The sequence below is a fragment of the Crinia signifera genome, chromosome 3 (genome assembly GCF_055691185.1).
Source record: "Crinia signifera chromosome 3, ASM5569118v1, whole genome shotgun sequence".
In the NCBI taxonomy this organism is placed as follows: domain Eukaryota; kingdom Metazoa; phylum Chordata; class Amphibia; order Anura; family Myobatrachidae; genus Crinia; species Crinia signifera.
In genome coordinates, this window is record NC_139219.1 from 211,577,156 (window position 1) to 211,595,317 (window position 18,162).

The 18,162-nt window shown below is 40.4% G+C and overlaps 1 protein-coding gene across 2 annotated transcripts in view; it reads left to right on the plus strand.

Moving 5' to 3' along the window:
• Nucleotides 1-18,162, plus strand: part of CSMD1 (CUB and Sushi multiple domains 1) — a 1,658,539-nt gene that overhangs the window by 904,942 nt on the left and 735,435 nt on the right. The gene's annotated exons all lie outside the window — the stretch shown is intronic.

An 18,162-nucleotide genomic window follows, 5' to 3' on the forward strand; every position in this document is an offset into this window, starting at 1 on the left:
ATATGAAACTTAAAGGTATGTTATATATCAATATTTTTTATGCTTAAGTCACCCACCTTTAGAACAATGGGGCTGTTTCAGATGTGGTTGGAGTTGGTATTACTGGTGCGTCCTTGGTACAGCAGTGATAGTGTTGTGTGTTGATGCATGTGGGGACATATACAACAAGAAACATGGTGCTGTCATACTGATCTGAGCTGCATCCTAGGACACAAATTTCTGTAGTACGACAGACATGTCTGACCTCACAAACTAAGGCGACACACCTACATTTTCACTAATAGAGGTTGCTTCCTGCTTCCAGATGACAGAATACTGTCAGCTGGACTGCATCTTATATTGCAGAATCTGTTTGTGCATGCACAACGGGTCCTGTGCAAGCACAAAGTACCAACAATTATACCTTTGCAATGATGGGCACAGGTGAATTAGACCCAATATGTATGTAGTATACAGTAGAATACATCATACTTGGAATAGATTTGAACTGACCAGATTAAAAACTTGTTTGCAAAATCATGGCATCACTACCTATTGATTTTGTATATGACAAGAAGTAATTTACTTGATTTAACAGGCCCCAACATTTCACATTTATGTGATCAGGCTCAAAATGATGTTGATTATGCCTCTATTACAGGCTGAAAACTTTAGACCATTGGGCGGTAGATACTTTAATACACCCAGTAGGCCTATTTACTAATCAATATCAATGGCTGATTGAAAGAGGGGATGGGAACCTACTTTACCTTCTTTTGTGATAAATGCAGAGTACTGTTTTAAAGCAAAGTAACATCCTGTTTTGTTGTTCTATCGGATAAACTTTGCTCAAATGATTTCACATTTTTAAGCCTGGTAAGCGTTCTCCTGTGACTTTAAGATAATTTGGACAATGAAGCATTACTACATTCTTATATAAAGAACTGCTTATAAAGAAGAAAATGTATTCTGCAATTTTAGTGAATGAATACACAAATGCTTTGGGCACAACTAAAAATGTTTTGAATCCTTGCATTCCTGCATACACATGGTTCTATGTAAACATAACAATTAGCAGTGCTACTTTCCTTTTCATGAGTAGATGCCTGCTAAGTATTTTTTGTTTACTCTTTCAGAACCTAACACTTAATCAAGCTGTTAAACCTTACAGGACATTGTAAAGTGTTGGTCTGACTTTATAGAAATTACATTATTTGTTTGTACCTAGAAATGTACAAAGATAATGTAGAACTCATGGAAAACAATGTTTCTGATGTCTAAATAAAATGATTTACTGAGCCAAAATCAATTGTTAACTGAGCTTGTATTCTCAGCCTGGTCTTGTTGTTCCCAAGTAGCTTGTAGTTCCATTTTAAACATTTATTTTTATATTTGAAACCTGGTCATCTGGATGCAATGAGACCTTTTCAGACTACAGCTCAATGCAGCAAAGGGAATGCTAATCCTTGTACAGTATGTTTGTTTATTTACTCTATTGTAAAATTACAAAGATCATTCAGTTGTTTTATGTAACAGTAGTGTATATTTTTATGTCAGAAAACTCAATAAAATAATTCAACACTTTTTACACAATCTAGATGATAACATGTGCATATATATATATATATATAGGGAACAGACCCTTGTTTCGCGCCACTTATTTAGTGATAACTGTGTTTGGGCTGCCGGACTTACAAGGATGGGGACAAGGAGAATGTGGATAGCAATTGTAAGTTAGCGCCCCTTATTTAGACCTTTAGTGATTGGGTCTGTATAGCCTTTTGACAAATTTCAGAACAATAAAAGTAAAGTCCAAAGTTCATACAAATTTATTAAAATGTCTCTTGTTCCACATAACAGTGGTGATTGTTTCAGACCATAAATAGTTTAGTGGTATAATTCACAACAGCAAATAGACGATCCCCATGGGATCGTCTATTTGCTGTTGTGAATTATACCACTAGATCACTAGATTATTATATATAATAATAATATCACTGATATAGTGGGCAATTGCTACTTAGCTTCATATGAGAAGTTAACAACATTGTTACACTATATTATTATTGAACTGAAGCAGCATTGCTTAACCCCAGCATTGCCTCTACCGCATATCTCATAACATACAAGTGGTGAGCGGTCAGCTAAAGCTTTTTAGAGGAAAATAATTAAAATTTCTGTTAAATACAACCAAAATTAATCATTGGTTGTATTTAACAAACTTTCTGTGACAGGTGTCGAAGTTTGATTAAGATTGAGAAATATGAGCTTTCTAATTATGTCCCATTGTCTACTCACAAAATCCCCACTACTGTACTTAAAAGAACATTCAATGTAAATATTTGACTAACATTACTATATTTTACTATATTTTTCTAAACAACTTATATAGTGAAGAAAGTGTACTTGTTTAATTGTAAGAAGTGTGAAAATGAAATGTTTTTAATACATCTGTATTGATTGACCTGAACATAACCTGCAATTCAATGAGTGATGAATTAGCATTGTCACCATGGCCACTAAGGTCATGATGCAAGAATGTAGGCCATTGTTCTTGTCCATTGTAAAATCATATTTTATATTCTCAGCTAAAGAACAATACTAATGACTCCTAATGATAATGCTGGGTTTCAGTCCTTTGACATTTTAATTACATTCACTGTCCTGTGCAAACTATTTATCTCTTACCAGTCATTTTCTGCACAAAAAAAAGTTTAAAAGAAAGAAGCCATTGATTGGATAACAGACAGGAAATCAGTTTTAAGTTGGATGTATGGAAATTGTTTTAATTAAAAGTTGCATTTGAGATTCTACTTCAGTTTCACAAGATTGATACTACCATTCAGTACGTTATGGAATACTCTTCTTCATATTATTTATCTTTTATTATGTGGTTCTCTGATTGGCTGCTTTTTCCACCTCATATACATTAATAGCACTGTACACTGTTACACGCAGCTAAAGATAAGAACGTGTTTTCAAAACATCTGCTTGAAAAATATAATATATTTTATTTGCAGATTTGTGCATTATGTGTGCATCATATTACACCAACCACACCACACAGAAGAACTAAATGTCCTTAGGTGCTGTGTCTCTTTTCAAAAAAGATGTGTTCTATAAACTTTTAACTTTAGTAATATACTGTTGAATGACTCTTTTATTGTATTGCTTGTGTTTCACATTGGTTCCATTTGAATAAAAATGCCACTGGAATTTTGATCAACACATTTCTACCTACCTCTTACAATACAGAAACCACAAGGAAGTTTGTGACCCTAGGGCCACTCCGTAGCGCTAGTCGTGCTAGATCTGTATTCCCAAAAGGGATTAAATGACAATTGTCACCCCAATAGTGTCAGCAATATAACAGTGTATACAAATCAATCAATTGATCTGAATGAGTATTCAGTTAACTGTGCAGGATTGTCGCTGCTTCTTATACGGGGAGTGCTGATCCCTTTAAAGATGCAAGATGTGGAAAATAAGTGGCAGACACTAAAGGTATCTGTCACTTTAAGAAGCGCTGTCCTGGGGGCGGGGCCACGATGGCGTGTGAGTGAGGGAGGAGGTCTGTGCTCTCCGATGTCTTGTCTCCCAGCCGGTGATCTCCCCCTACCCACCCCGCCTATGTAAGTGTCTGTAAGGCACAAGCAAAACCGATTGACCCCCTGCAATACCTCGTAGGATCGGGCGGCTGGAACGCGGGTGTTCTCTGGAGCTCGGAAGACGGTGACGTCACTCAGCGCCGCAGCGTCCCTGCTCCCGCTCCGTCTCTACTGTCTGCTCTGACGCGCCGCCGAGAGCGAAGAGAGAGCACGCCGGCGTGTGCCCCTGCCAGCGTGTGGGAGAATGGCGGGGCGCATGTAGAAGCCTAGATAAACAGCTTCTACCCGGCGTGTCTGTACTGCCGGCCACATTTCTGGACTCGCCTCTAGTCTGCCCCATAGCTACTGGGGAGGTGTGGAAGGGAGCTTGGAGGCTCGATCCCTCTGGCGCACTGCTGGGACCAAAGGCTGAGGAGTTCTGTGGAGGCAGTGGGACAAATCCTGCCTAAGCACTGTGGCACTCCAGCACAGACATAGGAGAGACTTTTTCTGCAAGGAATTAAATGGTTCAGCTCCCCCTGAGGATCTGGGGGTTGTAGCTGCAAATACCTTGTGGTCTCTCCCCGTCCATCAGCCAAGAACTTTTTATTCAATGTGGACTGAGCTACAGATATCAGCCCTCATCTAGACGACTGGTTAGTAAGTCCACACATACTACAGAACAATTGAATAGCTGTTGGCTGTGTATCTCCTATTAGTGCCTGGATAGACTTTGCTGCGTGTCAGAACTGGTGGGAATCCATATCTGAGGACTGGATAGCCCCTTTATCTCTTGATAATTGTAAGCGGGAATTGTTGAGAGTGATCTCAGCTAAAGTATGTGTGATGAAAACCCTAAAAATAACTCGGTGGGACTGGATTATATCCTAATAGGAAAATCAGTGACGATAGTTCTTTACGAATACCTGTGCTCTTGAATCTGCTTGATTGGCTGATTATATTAGCAGCCTGTGGCTGGGTTGAAATTGGAGCATTTGAGCTATGGGGAAAACAACCCAGAACTCAGCGGCCGCAAGGCTGGAAAAATATGCCCGCTCACAGGCGCAGGGCCCAAGTGGCTCTCGGGAGAGCACCCCACAGAGTACTCCTACGAAAACTGGCAGCAGCTCCCAGCAAAAAGAGGTTACTCTAACACAGGTGCTGGAGGCGATTAATACGTGTGAAACACGTTTATCTGAGCAGATAAATAAAGTGCAGTCAGATATCATGCTGCTCCGGGATGATGCTCAGAAAATTCGTGCAAGAGTAACTGAGGTAGAAACTCGAGTCTCTGAAATTGAAGACACTATTGGCCCTATACAAACCCAGGTCAGATCCCTGTCTGGTAAAATGTCAGAAATGCGAGTTAAAATGACTGATATGGAGGGACGAATGCGTCACAATAATATACGCTTTGTGGGGTTTGACGAGAAAGTGGAGGGGAGCTCGCCAGAAAAGTTTATTGAGGGTTGGCTGAAACAGTGTCTGGGGGAAGAAGCTCTCTCCTTTTTCTTTTCAGTAGAAAGGGCGCACCACATACCAACTAAGCCCCCGATACCAGGTGGTCCACCACGTACTCTAATTGCAAAGATCTTACAATCTAAAGACCGCGATAACATACTGAGGATGGCCAGAAGCATGGGGGATCTGAGTTATAACGGCAAAAAAATTGCAGCATTTCCTGACCTCCCCTATGATGTCCAGAAGGGGAGAGCTGGATACAGAGACATAAAGGCGAGGCTTAGAGACTTAAGCATTAATTACTCTATGCTGTACCCTGCAAAATTGCGAGTGACTGTTAATGACGATACTAAGTTCTTTCTCTCTCCAGAGGATGCCGCCGCATGGCTCGATAAAACCTATCCAGCCAAAAAACAACTCGCAGTTAATTAAATGCAACTTAATGAAGCTCTTATTGATGCTGCAATAATGTGAATACGGAATGGGTTGCAGGATAATACTTGAGATGTGTTAACATAGGATGATATTACTGACCTTTATCTCCCTGAATTATTGCTTAAATGTTTAGAAAGGGAAGGAGAAAAGGAAAAAAAAAAAAAAAAAAGTCAGGCAACAGGGGTGGATGGGGTGGGGGGGATGATATAGATACTATAGATGATATGAGACATCGGAGAGCTGGGCACGCCTTGGAGGAGGTGGTCGACAGTAAATTGCCCTTAACAGGGGAAAAACCAACAGCACAGAGCTGTTAGGCTGGGTGGGTGTGGGAAAAGGTATGCCTAGAGGGGTAGGTGATACAGGGTGGGGGGGAGGGGTTTATGTTATGTGTTGTTCGTCTATATGTTTGTCTGTATGTATGGTGTGCATAACGTGGAAAAACTTGAGTTGCAAGTGAGGAAAAAAAAAAAAAAAAAAGTATACCTCATTACAGTATGCTATCGCCAGTTCGTATATGCAAACAGGAAAAAATCGGCTAAATATAGATATGTTTACTGCGTCCTTAAATGGTAACTGTGAATTTCCGGTAGAAGCTGAGTATGATTTGGAATGTTACGGTTCCTGACGTGGAATGTGCGGGGCTTGAATGAGAAAATTAAGCGCTCCTTGGTCCTTAAACAATGCAGGACAACTGAGGCGGACATAATTTGTCTCCAGGAAACTCACTTATATGGGGATAAACTAATGGTACTGAGACGACCCTGGATTGGCAGGGCGTTCCACGCACAGTTTTCCTCTTCTGCCCGTGGTGTCTCTGTTATTATCAAAAAAAAAATACTGTTTTTGAGCTCTTAGCTTCCGAAATCGACCCGCAAGGTAGATTTGTGTTTTTGGAGGGCATTGTTGCATCAAATAGGTATTGTATTCTGGCTATTTATATACCCCCACCCTTTTCATTTGAGGTCCTGCGCCAGGCGGTCGACTTCGCGGCGGCCCGGCCTGACAGTCAGGTTATTTGCATGGGCGACTTTAATGCTGTGATGAACATCCATGCTGACAGGTGGAATAGTAAGGGGAGGGGGGCGGATAAAAAAACAAACTTGGCTGAATTCATAACCGAAATAGACTGGTGGGACGTCTGGAGAGAAAGACATCCCAAGGTGAATCAATATTCATTCTACTCTCCCCCGCATAAAACATTCTCAAGAATAGACATAATTCTTGTGTCCAGAAAGGTCCTTAAGAATGTCTCTTCGATAGAATATAAGGCTCGGGGAATCTCCGATCACTCACCTGTGTTGATGCAAATTGATTTAGAATCCCGGGTGGGTTTTAGGTACTGGAAATTTCATCCCTCATGGCTCACTCAGTTTAACGATGGGGAGGAGGTAAGGGCACTGGTCAATGGGTTTTTTGAGGACAATGTGGAATCAGCCAATCCATCGATAGTTTGGGACACTTCTAAGGCCTTTTTTCGAGGGGTTTGTATGAAAAAAATTGCACAAGCAAAACGAAAATGCCGTGAAGCTGCTTTGGTGTTAGAAAATCAAATGACAGAAAAGGAGCAGAAATTTCTGAGGGAGCCAACGGAAGTAGCAAGAATAGAATGGCTAGCGGCTCAGCAAGGGTGGGTTGAACACTTACACAAACTATGATGAACTATAGACTACTGAGGGATTCTCACCAATTCTACTTGAATATAGATAAGGCAGGGAAATACATGGCCTACCTCTCTAAACTGGACAAACCGTCATGTATTGTAACTAAAATTTATTCAAGTGAAGGGGATATGCAGACAACCGCTCCAGTGAAGACCACTTTAGTGAAGTTTATAAAACCAAACTAACATATGGTAGTAGGGATATTGAAAACTATCTCAAAGGTATTAATCTCCCTTCCCTCTCAGATGAAGATAGGAGTTTTTTGGACTCCCCCTTTTCTATAGAAGAGGTTGAGGCGGCAATTAAATCCTTGCAGACGGGTAAAGCCCCGGGGATAGACGGCCTCCCAGGAGAGCTCTACAAAAAGTTCGGGAAGACTCTCGCCCCAAAACTATTACAATACTTTCAGGAAATGGAACTGTAAGGTAATTTATCTAGATCCATGACCGAGGCCATTATTACTGTCATTCCAAAAGGTGGGAAGGATCCCTCACTAGTAGACTCATATAGGCCAATCTCCCTGATCACGACCGATGCTAAGATATTCGCCAAGATTTTGGCAACTAGGTTGAATGGTGTGATCAGGAAGATTGTCCATCCGGATCAAACCGGATTTATGAGCGGGAAATCTACAGCTATTAACCTGCGTAGAGTCTATATGTACCTTCAGATGGCCGACCTAAATCATAGAAATGTAGCTATTGCATCTTTTGATGCTAATAAAGCCTTTGATTCAGTGGAATGGCTTTATTTGAGACATGTCTTGTCTGCATTTGGGCTGGGTCCTAGGTTCATAAATTTGGTCTTTCTGTTGTACCAGTCTCCGCGGGCAAGGATCTCAGTTAACGGCTACATATCCGACTCATTCCCTCTGTCTAGAGGGACCCGCCAGGGGTGCCCCCTCTCGCCCTTACTATTTGCGGTCGCTATAGAGCCGATTGCATGCAAATTAAGGGCAGCGCTGGGCGGTGAGGGCGAGAGGGAGGATCCGGGTGGTAGTATAATTTCCTTATACGCGGATGACTTATTGGTAGGAATGGCCAGCCATGCTAATCAATTGCCTTTGGTAATCGAGAACATGCAGGAATTTGGGCTTTATTCAGGCCTAACAATAAATTATGGAAAATCACATCTTTTTAGAAATAGGACAGATGGCGACAGTTCAACTGATCTTGACTGCTGCCTTCCTATGGCTGATAAATTTAAATATCTAGGGATAGTAATATCGAATAATCCGGGAGATTATATTAAACTGAATCTGGATCCAATAATAGACGAAATCAGAATTAGATGTAGAAATTGGCAAAGACTCCCATTAACAGTCATTGGTCGGGTTAACTTGGCAAAAATGGTGATTTTGCCTAAGCTTTTGTATATATTCATGCATTCGCCCATCCGTATTAAGGAGGAGGTGTTCCGGAAAATCAGTGGCATTATCTCTTCCTTTGTATGGAGGAACAAAACCCCCAGAATTAAAATGGCCTTTTTGACTAGAGAACGTGGTAGAGGGGGTGTAGCAATGCCCAACGTAAAACTGTATTATTATGCAGCCCAAATGGTCCATTTAACGACATGGATCAATGGGGATGAATACACTGGAGAAGTGGCTAGATTTATTAGCAAATCAGTTCCCGGTCATTCTTTGTTGCAGGCCATCCTAAAGAAAGACGGACACCATAATTTCCCCCCGATACTCAAACAAGCCCGGTATATATGGAAATGGGTATGCAAAAAAATGGAGTTTGTGGAAACTGACCCCGATACTTATATATTTTCACTGGCCCCATTTAATAAACTAAATTTAAATCAGGGAGGGAGGTTCTGGGGGCAATATGGAATAAATGCCATTGGGCAAATATTTGAGAACAATGATTTAAAACCCTTCTCCCAATTGCAAACTGAATTCGAACTCCCCAAAACCATGTTCTACAGATACTTGCAATTGAGGAGTGCATTAATGCAACAGAATCGGATAAAACAAATTAGGATTGCAGATTCCCCACTGAAAAAATTCATAAAAACGCTGGGTAACAACAAACGTCTATCCAAATGCTATAAATATTTATTGGCAAATACCCAGAGTGAGGAAATGAGGGGTTTAATTCAAAAATGGGCTATTAATATTCCTGAAGTAAATGCTGAGAATTGGAGCTCCGCTCTGGAGGTGCCTAGCCTGGCCACTAACTCTCTAAGAACACAGCAGATACAATTAAATATCCTATACAGAACATATTTAACGCCGCAAAGGATCAGTAAATTTTCTCAAAAGAGCTGCAATCGCTGCCCAAAATGTAATGAAGTGGACTGCAGTTTCTGGCATCTCCTCTGGGAGTGCAGAAGCTTGCAAACATTTTGGAAAGAGATTGGGAGAATACTGGTAGAACTGGGGTTCCCATGTCAACATCTTACACCCCTGGCGCTTATTTTAGGGGTCTGGTCTATCGGTAGTACATCTTCGGGAGACAGACAGCTTTTAATTAACTTATGCGCCATAGCCAAAGTTGTTATTGCCCGTTCCTGGATGGCAAAAAGCGGCCCAAAGATTCACGAATGGATTAGTTTGATTAACTGTATTTTGGAGCACGAGAAATATATGTATCTCTCTAGAAAGTCAATTGATAAATTTTTTGGTATTTGGGGGAAATGGTATTATTCCAGGTACCATAATTATTAATAGTATAGGAAGTTTCTCTTTTCTCCCTTTTTTTCTTTTTCCTCCACCCACAGTCGTGATTTATTAACATTCTTATTTTGCACAGATCGCACTTTACTAAATGAATTGCCACAAAAAATTAGATTTAAATATGGTAAATAGGGAAGAAGGGTGAGGGAGGGAGGGAGGGAGGGAAGGGGAAGGGGAGGGGGGGGAGGAAGAGGTAGCAGTAATAGAAACACGAGTTGGCACGATGCCGACCAATATCAATTGGTTAGTATCAATATATCCACTAGATTTGTTTTTGTTAGATAAACTAATCACAATTAACGAAGAACACACCTTAACACTTGATATGTTCTTGGATCGTGTGCTGAGACACTCAGGATCGGGCCAAGACGACTCTACAAAAATAACTTTCTTATGGTACAGTAGGCTGATAGACTACCGGTTTATTAAAAAGAAATCCTAGTATGAACCAGATTAGGAGCAATGTCTATTACACGCGCAATGGAATGTCTTATGTATAATGTTTCTGTACGCTATGTACCTTTATGTGTAACACATGCACTATTTTAGAAAATCAAGTGAGAAATGGCTGAATATATGGGAGGAAAGTTACTTGGTAAAGTAATATGCTCATAAACAGTATAGGAACTCACGACCTGTTGTCTAACCAGTCACCGAATAGACCTATTAATATTCCACCTATATTAGTGCTTTAACCTTGTTAATGGGTGTTTTCTGTATAGAGTACACTTTAATATATGAACTACTATGATAGATGAGAGCGAAATAGGCTATAACAACAATGAGGTAGACAGCTATTTTGAATGCTAGAAGGAAAAGCCTCAACTTGAACTAAAACATTAGAAATGTCTCAAGTATGCACAATTGTATGTCCTATGTGTAATGGTTTTGTATTGTCTGTATTGTTATATATATTCAAAATTTTCAATAAAGAATAATTAAAAAAAAAAAAGAAGCGCTGTCCTGCTCAGTAATTAAATGTCCATACATTTTTTATAGAAAGTATAAAGCAATTTATTAAAACAATATACAATAATAGTTCCCCCCAATAGCAATTCATGAATTGTATATAAAAAACAAACAGACAAGACATACAACAATAAACATATAGTAAAAGCTAAATTTAGCTGGGATTAGAAACATAGAAACATAGAATTTGACGGCAGATAAGAACCATTTGGCCCATCTAGTCTGCCCCTTTTTTACCCTTCAGGTAAACTCAACCCTTTTTAATCCTTATTTCTTTGTAAGGATATTCATATGCCTATCCCAAGCATGTTTAAATTGTTCTACTGTCTTAGCCTCTACCACCTCTGATGGGAGGCTATTCCACTTATCCACTACCCTTTCTGTGAAGTAATTCTTTCTAACATTTCCCCTGAACCTACCTCCCTCCAGTTTCAGTGCATGTCCTCGTGTTTTATTACTTGTTTTCCTTTGAAGAAAATTTCCCACCTGTACTATGTTAAAACCCTTGATATATTTGAAGATTTCTATCATGTCCCCCCTTTCCCTTCTCTGCTCCAAACTATACATGTTAAGATCTTTTAGTCTATCCAGGTAAGTTTTGTGATGTAGGCCATGAACCATTTTAGTTGCCCTTCTTTGTACACTCTCCAATGTATTTATATCCTTCTGAAGATATGGCCTCCAGAACTGGACACAGTATTCCAGATGAGGTCGTACCAATGACCTATAAAGTGGCATTATTACGTCTTTTTTTCTGCTACTGATTCCTCTCCCTATGCAACCAAGCATCTGACTAGCCTTCCTCATTGCTTTGTTACATTGCCTCCCTGCCTTTAAGTCACTTGAAATAGTGACTCCTAGATCTCTTTCCTCCTCAGTAGTTTCCATTATAGTACCCTTGATACTATATTGAGCCTTTGGGTTTTTGAGTCCCAAGTGCATAATTTTGCATTTTTTAGCATTAAACTGTAGTTGCCATTCTCTTGACCAATTCTCAAGTTTACTTAGATTATCAGTCATTTGATTTACCCCTCCTGGTGTGTCTACTCTGTTGCATATCTTTGTATCATCTGCAAAAAGGCATACTTTCCCTTCAATACCATTTGAAATGTCACTAACAAAGATATTAAAGAGCACTGGTCCAAGTACAGATCCCTGGGGTACTCCACTGGTAACATGTCCCTCCATAGAATGCACTCCATTTACGACAACTGTCTGTTTCCTATCCTGCAACCAGGTTCTTATCCATTTAATTGTTTTATAATCCAATCCCACACTTTCAAGTTTATTTAGCAGCCTGCGATGTGGGACAGTGTCAAATGCCTTACTAAAGTCTAGATATGCCACATCTACAGCCCCCCCTTCATCTAGTATTTTGGTCACGGAGTCAAAAAAGTCAATGAGACTTGTTTGGCATGATCTCCCTGCAGTAAAACCATGCTGTTTTGGATCCTGTAAGTTGTTTAATTTAAGATATTCCACTATTCTTTCTTTTAATAGTGTTTCCATTATTTTCCCTACTACTGATGTAAGGCTCACTGGTCTGTAGTTACTTGCTTCTTCTTTGCTTCCGCTTTTGTGCAGTGGAACTACATTTGCTTTTCTCCAGTCCTCTGGAACTGCACCTGTATCTAGTGACTGATTGAATAAATCTGTTAATGGCGCTACCAACACATCTTTTAGTTCTTTTAGTATCCTTGGATGCACTCCGTCTGGCCCCATTGATTTATCCACTTTCAGTCTTGAAAGTTGTGTTAGGACTTTCTCCCTAGTAAATGTACCTCCATCTACCTTATTTTTATGAATGTCCTTGCAACTTAACTGTGGTCCCTTCCCTTCTCCTTCTATAGTGAATACAGAGCAAAAGTAATTATTTAGATGATCTGCAATTGCCTTGTCTCCCTCCACCAAATTCTCAGTGTCTGTCCGCAGTCTTATTATTCCTCCATTTGATTTTCTCCTTTCATTTATATACTTAAAAAAAGTTTTGTTTCCTTTATCTACCGACTGAGCCATTTTCTCCTCAGCTTGTGCCTTGGCACGCCTGATCACTTTCTTAGCCTCTTTGCGTTTTGCAAGATACACTTCTTTGTCATTATTATTTTGAGTCTGCTTGTATGTCCTAAAGGCCATTGGTTCATTCAATTTATGAATGAGGCTTTGTGCAAAGTATAGCTAGAGGCAATTAGATCTTTAGTATAGTTACCAGTCCTGTACACTTGGTTCCAGAATGGTGCGCTGGTTTTTGTGGTTATTAAACCTCAGGTCAGTCTCTCCAAACTTTCTTTACCAGAGATATACTCCGGGATAACTGTGATGGGGACCTTTTCCTGCTGGACCAGCCAGCTGGGTGGTTAGTAATTTGTAATCCACGTGTACTTGCGCTTTATAGGAACAATGCACAATGAGGACCAGCGGTGGGTATGGGCTCAAAAACGCGTTTCTCCGCCTGTCACTGGAGTCGGCGGCTTCCTCAGTCTCACTCTTACAATACAGTATCTGCACTTTAATTGTCTCAAAGAATTCTTATTATTGTGGAACTCAGACTAAGGGCAGGATGTATTACCACCCCAGTTCAGCAGCCGTGAGGGATGCCGGCACAGCCGCTGAACTTAGGCGGCAATACATCTGGCCATTAATGTGTCCAAGTTTACAGTTATTTTTTTTTTTCATTTAGAAAAAATGTATCCTAACACTGAAAGTTTTGTACACTACTACACAGTATCTACAGCTTTATTTATATTTGGAAAGTACGGCATAAGTAAATATGTGAGTTTCTAATTACACTATTCCATTCCAAGACAGCCATCAATGTAGAATATTCTAAGAGGATGTTTGATGCTCTGAAGTCATTTGGAGGGGACCAAACTTTTTTCAGTGTCATTTGGTCTAATCCTGCTATTCATTACATTTTTCTTCAGATAAAAGAAAAATCTTTTGTCACATTTATTTATAAAGTACATTTTTCATGATCTAGTATATATAATGATATTAAATTGATCCAGGTCCAACAAAAGTATGTTTACAAAAGCAAATCTGGCTGATGAAGGTTAAGCCAGGGGCGGTATATGAATCAGACAGTGACCGTTACTTAGTTTAGTTAATCAGTTAGGAAGCAAGGTACAGTATAGAGTTATGGATTCTGTATTAAGGACTGTGCCTCTGACTAGAGCCAATTCTGCAATTCCCCAAACTTAGTTTTTTTAATTAATGGTGGCAAGAGTGAACTTCAGATGGGAAAAATATATAATTCTGATAGTGGTAAATGTGGTACTTGTTTCCCAGCACGGCGCCCATTGCATACCGTACTTAGTGGTGTGCGATGTGATGCGATATTCCCGTTAAATTAACAGGAGTGCTTGTACAATGAAATATCGCATAGCATTGCATGCCAGCAAATGGCATGCGATGTAATTCGATTTTTAATTGTACAAGCACCCTGATGGGTGCTTACAATGTTAAATGCACCCCCATTGTTAACGTCATCCCCACTATCAATGCCAACCCGAAGTGTGGCAAGCACCGCGAGCCCACGAGGGGCGGCGGTACACATCCTCTGACCTTTTCATACCCTGACTATCCACGTCGGCGTGGAGTTGACTTTAGATAGTGTGGCGAGCGCAGCGAGCCACCGAGCCCGAAGCGTGGCGAGCGGAGGCTGAATATGAGCCCGAAGCGTGGGGAGCGCAGCGTGCTCCGCAAGGGGATGCAGAATACATGTCAAGTAATCCGTGTCCGCTTGCCACACTTCGGGCTCGGTGGCTCGTTGTACTCTCCACACTATCTTAAATCAACTCCACGCCAACGTGGATAGTGGGGGTATGAAAAGGTCGGTGGACGCGTACCGCCGCCCCTTGCCGGCTCGCTGCGCTCGCCATGCTTTGGGTTGGCGTTGATAGTGGGGGTGCCATTGACAATGGGGGTGCATTTAACACCCATCAGGGTGCTTGTACAATTAAAAATCGAATCGCATTGCATGCCTCTATATTGCATGTGATGCAATTGTATAAGATGCACTTTGATCGCAATCGGGGGCGCCGTGCTAGACAACAAGTACCGTAAATGCTGTTGGTCAGAAGGGCCTTCACTGACTTAGACCATAAACAAACGTCAGCGACACTACTTTTATGGGGAAGAAAGGGGGAGGGCCGCACATTTTGCATAATTAGAGAGTAGGTGAAAAACATTTGTTGGGCATAGAAGATGATGCTGCTTGTTTGCATGGCCAACAGCTACCATATAAGTTATAATTATATCTCTGTACTTATTCATTACAGTTTATTTTGGTTATTGCACTCTCATAGCTGGCATTTGCCATTAAAGAGTTTATAGAACCCTGTGTAAATGAACAGGGTAGGTGCAAACTACACCAAAATACTTTAGTTGTTAAGTGACTTTACAGCTACCCCTCTAACCTCACAGTAGAAGGGCATTTTTGCAGATGGGAATTATTGGGATGCAGTCAACACTATTTCAAGAGTTAGGAATTACAAACATGGATGAAACTTTACTGAGGATGCCCCCCCTTGAAAAAGATTTACTTAAAAAAAATGATGCTTAGAATCTATACCGAGACCCAAATATCTGTAAAGGTCCAAAAAACACATTCTAGCACAATTAGAATACTAAAACCTTTTGTTTTCAGATTTAAAACTATGGCTTCTGACCTCAAATTTTGTTTATCAATCATAAAAATAAAATTTGACTTACAGTCAATATAGTGTGTGTATTTGAAAATGTAAGGAAATGTTTACAATTGATGCTAATTTCTTGTTGGGACCAATTTTTTTCTACTAATATATGGCCTGATTCTAAAGGTGCCCACACACAAGAACAAGTTTTTGGGCGATCGGCCGACCAGATCATTCAATTTTATCCAATCTCGATTGAATGCGCACTCCCGTGGATCTATTGCTAAATCTTCTGATCTCACATGCTGTATGAAAGATAAGAAGATTTAGCAAAAGATCAATTGGAACGCACATCGGATCTTAAGATAAATCTTCGGTAAAAATGTGTGCTTGCTTGAAATCTATTGTACAGGACGGACAAAAGATTTCAAGGCAAATTTATGCACACATTTTAAGATCGTTAAACTTTCTAGTGTGTGGGTACCTTAAGGGCCAGACACTCCACGTCCGTGCAAAACTTTACATAGGCTTACAAGACCTAATTCTTCATCAAAACCAGCAATCACTCATCCGAACCTTCTGTTTTTGCTCACTTACTGTATACCCCTTCTGTGCCACTCCTGTCTTTCTGCCTCTTCCCTTTAGAATGTAAGCTCTCATGAGCTAAGCCCTCTCTCCTTATGTGCTTTTTGCTCCCTTAGAATATATATGTTACGGTTTTGGGTGTAAACCCACAGCTACGACCACTGTTTAGAATGGCCATGGCGACACTTACACTAACTCTATTGTCCTCCTCGGACAGTTGACATAGTCTGCAGGTGTCTAGGCTTCTCCTGTAGTTGCCACGTTCGAAGGAGTGAGTTAAGCCCACTCCAATCCCAATGCAACCAGAGAGGAGACAAGACTACGTCGACCTCCAGAAGTAGTGACAAGAGAAGGTCTAGCTAACTGGTGCTATCTGGGAGGAACACCCTGCCTAGCGGCACCAGACCAAGGATGGGTAGTGTGACCCAGTCGCAGACACCAGACGCAACAGAACCGGGGTGCCTCCAACCTATAACACACAAGTAAATAATGAGTATACAAACACACAGTACCCCAAAACAAGCATATACCCACTACCGTGGGCCTCTCCACACCTAGGAGAGCTGGACAAAAGGAACTTCAGACAATACTGAACAACAAAAGAGCAGGCTGGGACAGACTGGGGCTGACAGACAGGATTCTGCAACTATAGAACAAGAAAATTTCAGACTATTATATAATGTGCTTTAAGCAGCTCAAGGGCACCAATCCAATTAATGAAGAACTACTTCAGACAGAAATATATAATACCACAAGGATATCAGATAGTTCCCACAGCGCTAGAAGTGATGATTTATTTATCTCGTTAAGGATATCAAACCCAAAAAAGAAATAATAGTGTAATATTGTAACACATTAAAATAACAAAACATAAAAAATCTTGGTTTTAAACTTTTACCAAAATGATATGTCTACTGAGTAAAAGACACAAGACACAAGCGTTTTTGATTGAGGGGAATAAATTTCCACCAAAGGATTCCTCTTTTCTTTCTTTCTTAGGATGGTGAGGTATTCACTCAAAAGTATAGGAGAGACATCATGGTGCAATACGTTTTTAAGTTAAAACAAGATAAAACACAGTGACATCAGAGATAAGATCAAAGGACTCTCACCGTGTATAATTGTCCACAAAACAAATGCAGACAATATGAGCATGTGGTGTTAAAGACAGGCATCCCTGGATGCTGAAGAGAGAATGTGTATGCGTGGTGCACAATCAACAGCTGCTGGCACAGGGTTGTCAAACCCTTAATTAATAACTAGAGTAAAATAGGAAAGATGTGCCAGCACTGGCTGTACCAATGATCAGACCAGACGGTTTTAAAAAATGTATGACAAATGTAATAATTAAAAAACTAAAAATACATATAAATTATAACAAATAATATAACAAATCCTTAGACGTGAAGTCCATGTATGTTGTTAGAAACATATATCACAGGGATATTAGAGGGATATTATTGCTTGATATTTATAATGGACGTTTCCCATGGAAAAACTGGCAATGTGAATTCATATTACCATCCTGGTTTGTCTGGTGGATGTTTGTATCCAGTTGCGGGTTACACAGCAGTCCTAGGTTTGCCCGATAATTTCAAGGGCTCAGTATAGGAGAGTACAGGAGAGGAAATATAGGAGAGACATCATGGTGCAATACGTTTTTAATTTAAAACAAGACAAAACACAGTGACATCAGAGATAAGATCAAAGGACTCTCACCATGAAACAAATGCAGACAAATATGGGCATGTGGTGTTAAAGACAGGCGTCCCTGGATGCTGATATACGGTGAAAGGGTCTCCTGTAGTCCTCCTCTGTGTCACAAAGCCGACCGGTTTCGATACAAAGCATCTTTTTCAAGGCATCTGCCTTGAAACCAGTCAGCTTGTTAAAGTACTGGACCTGGGATACAACTCGGTACATGCACACTCTGCATGCTGATTAGTATATTTATTTATACATTCTTATATAAGTACAGGATTAATCAATCCAGAGGGGCATGTTGTTGACATGCATTCTATGTGTCGACTACTACATGTTTGCACTTTGTTGATTCACCTGTTGACCTTGACAAAGAGGCACACTTGGCCCCGAAATGTCTGTTTTTTCATATTATACCATTTTATGCTAAATCCTTTGAGGGCCTCCTTCTTTTTGCATGTGTGTAT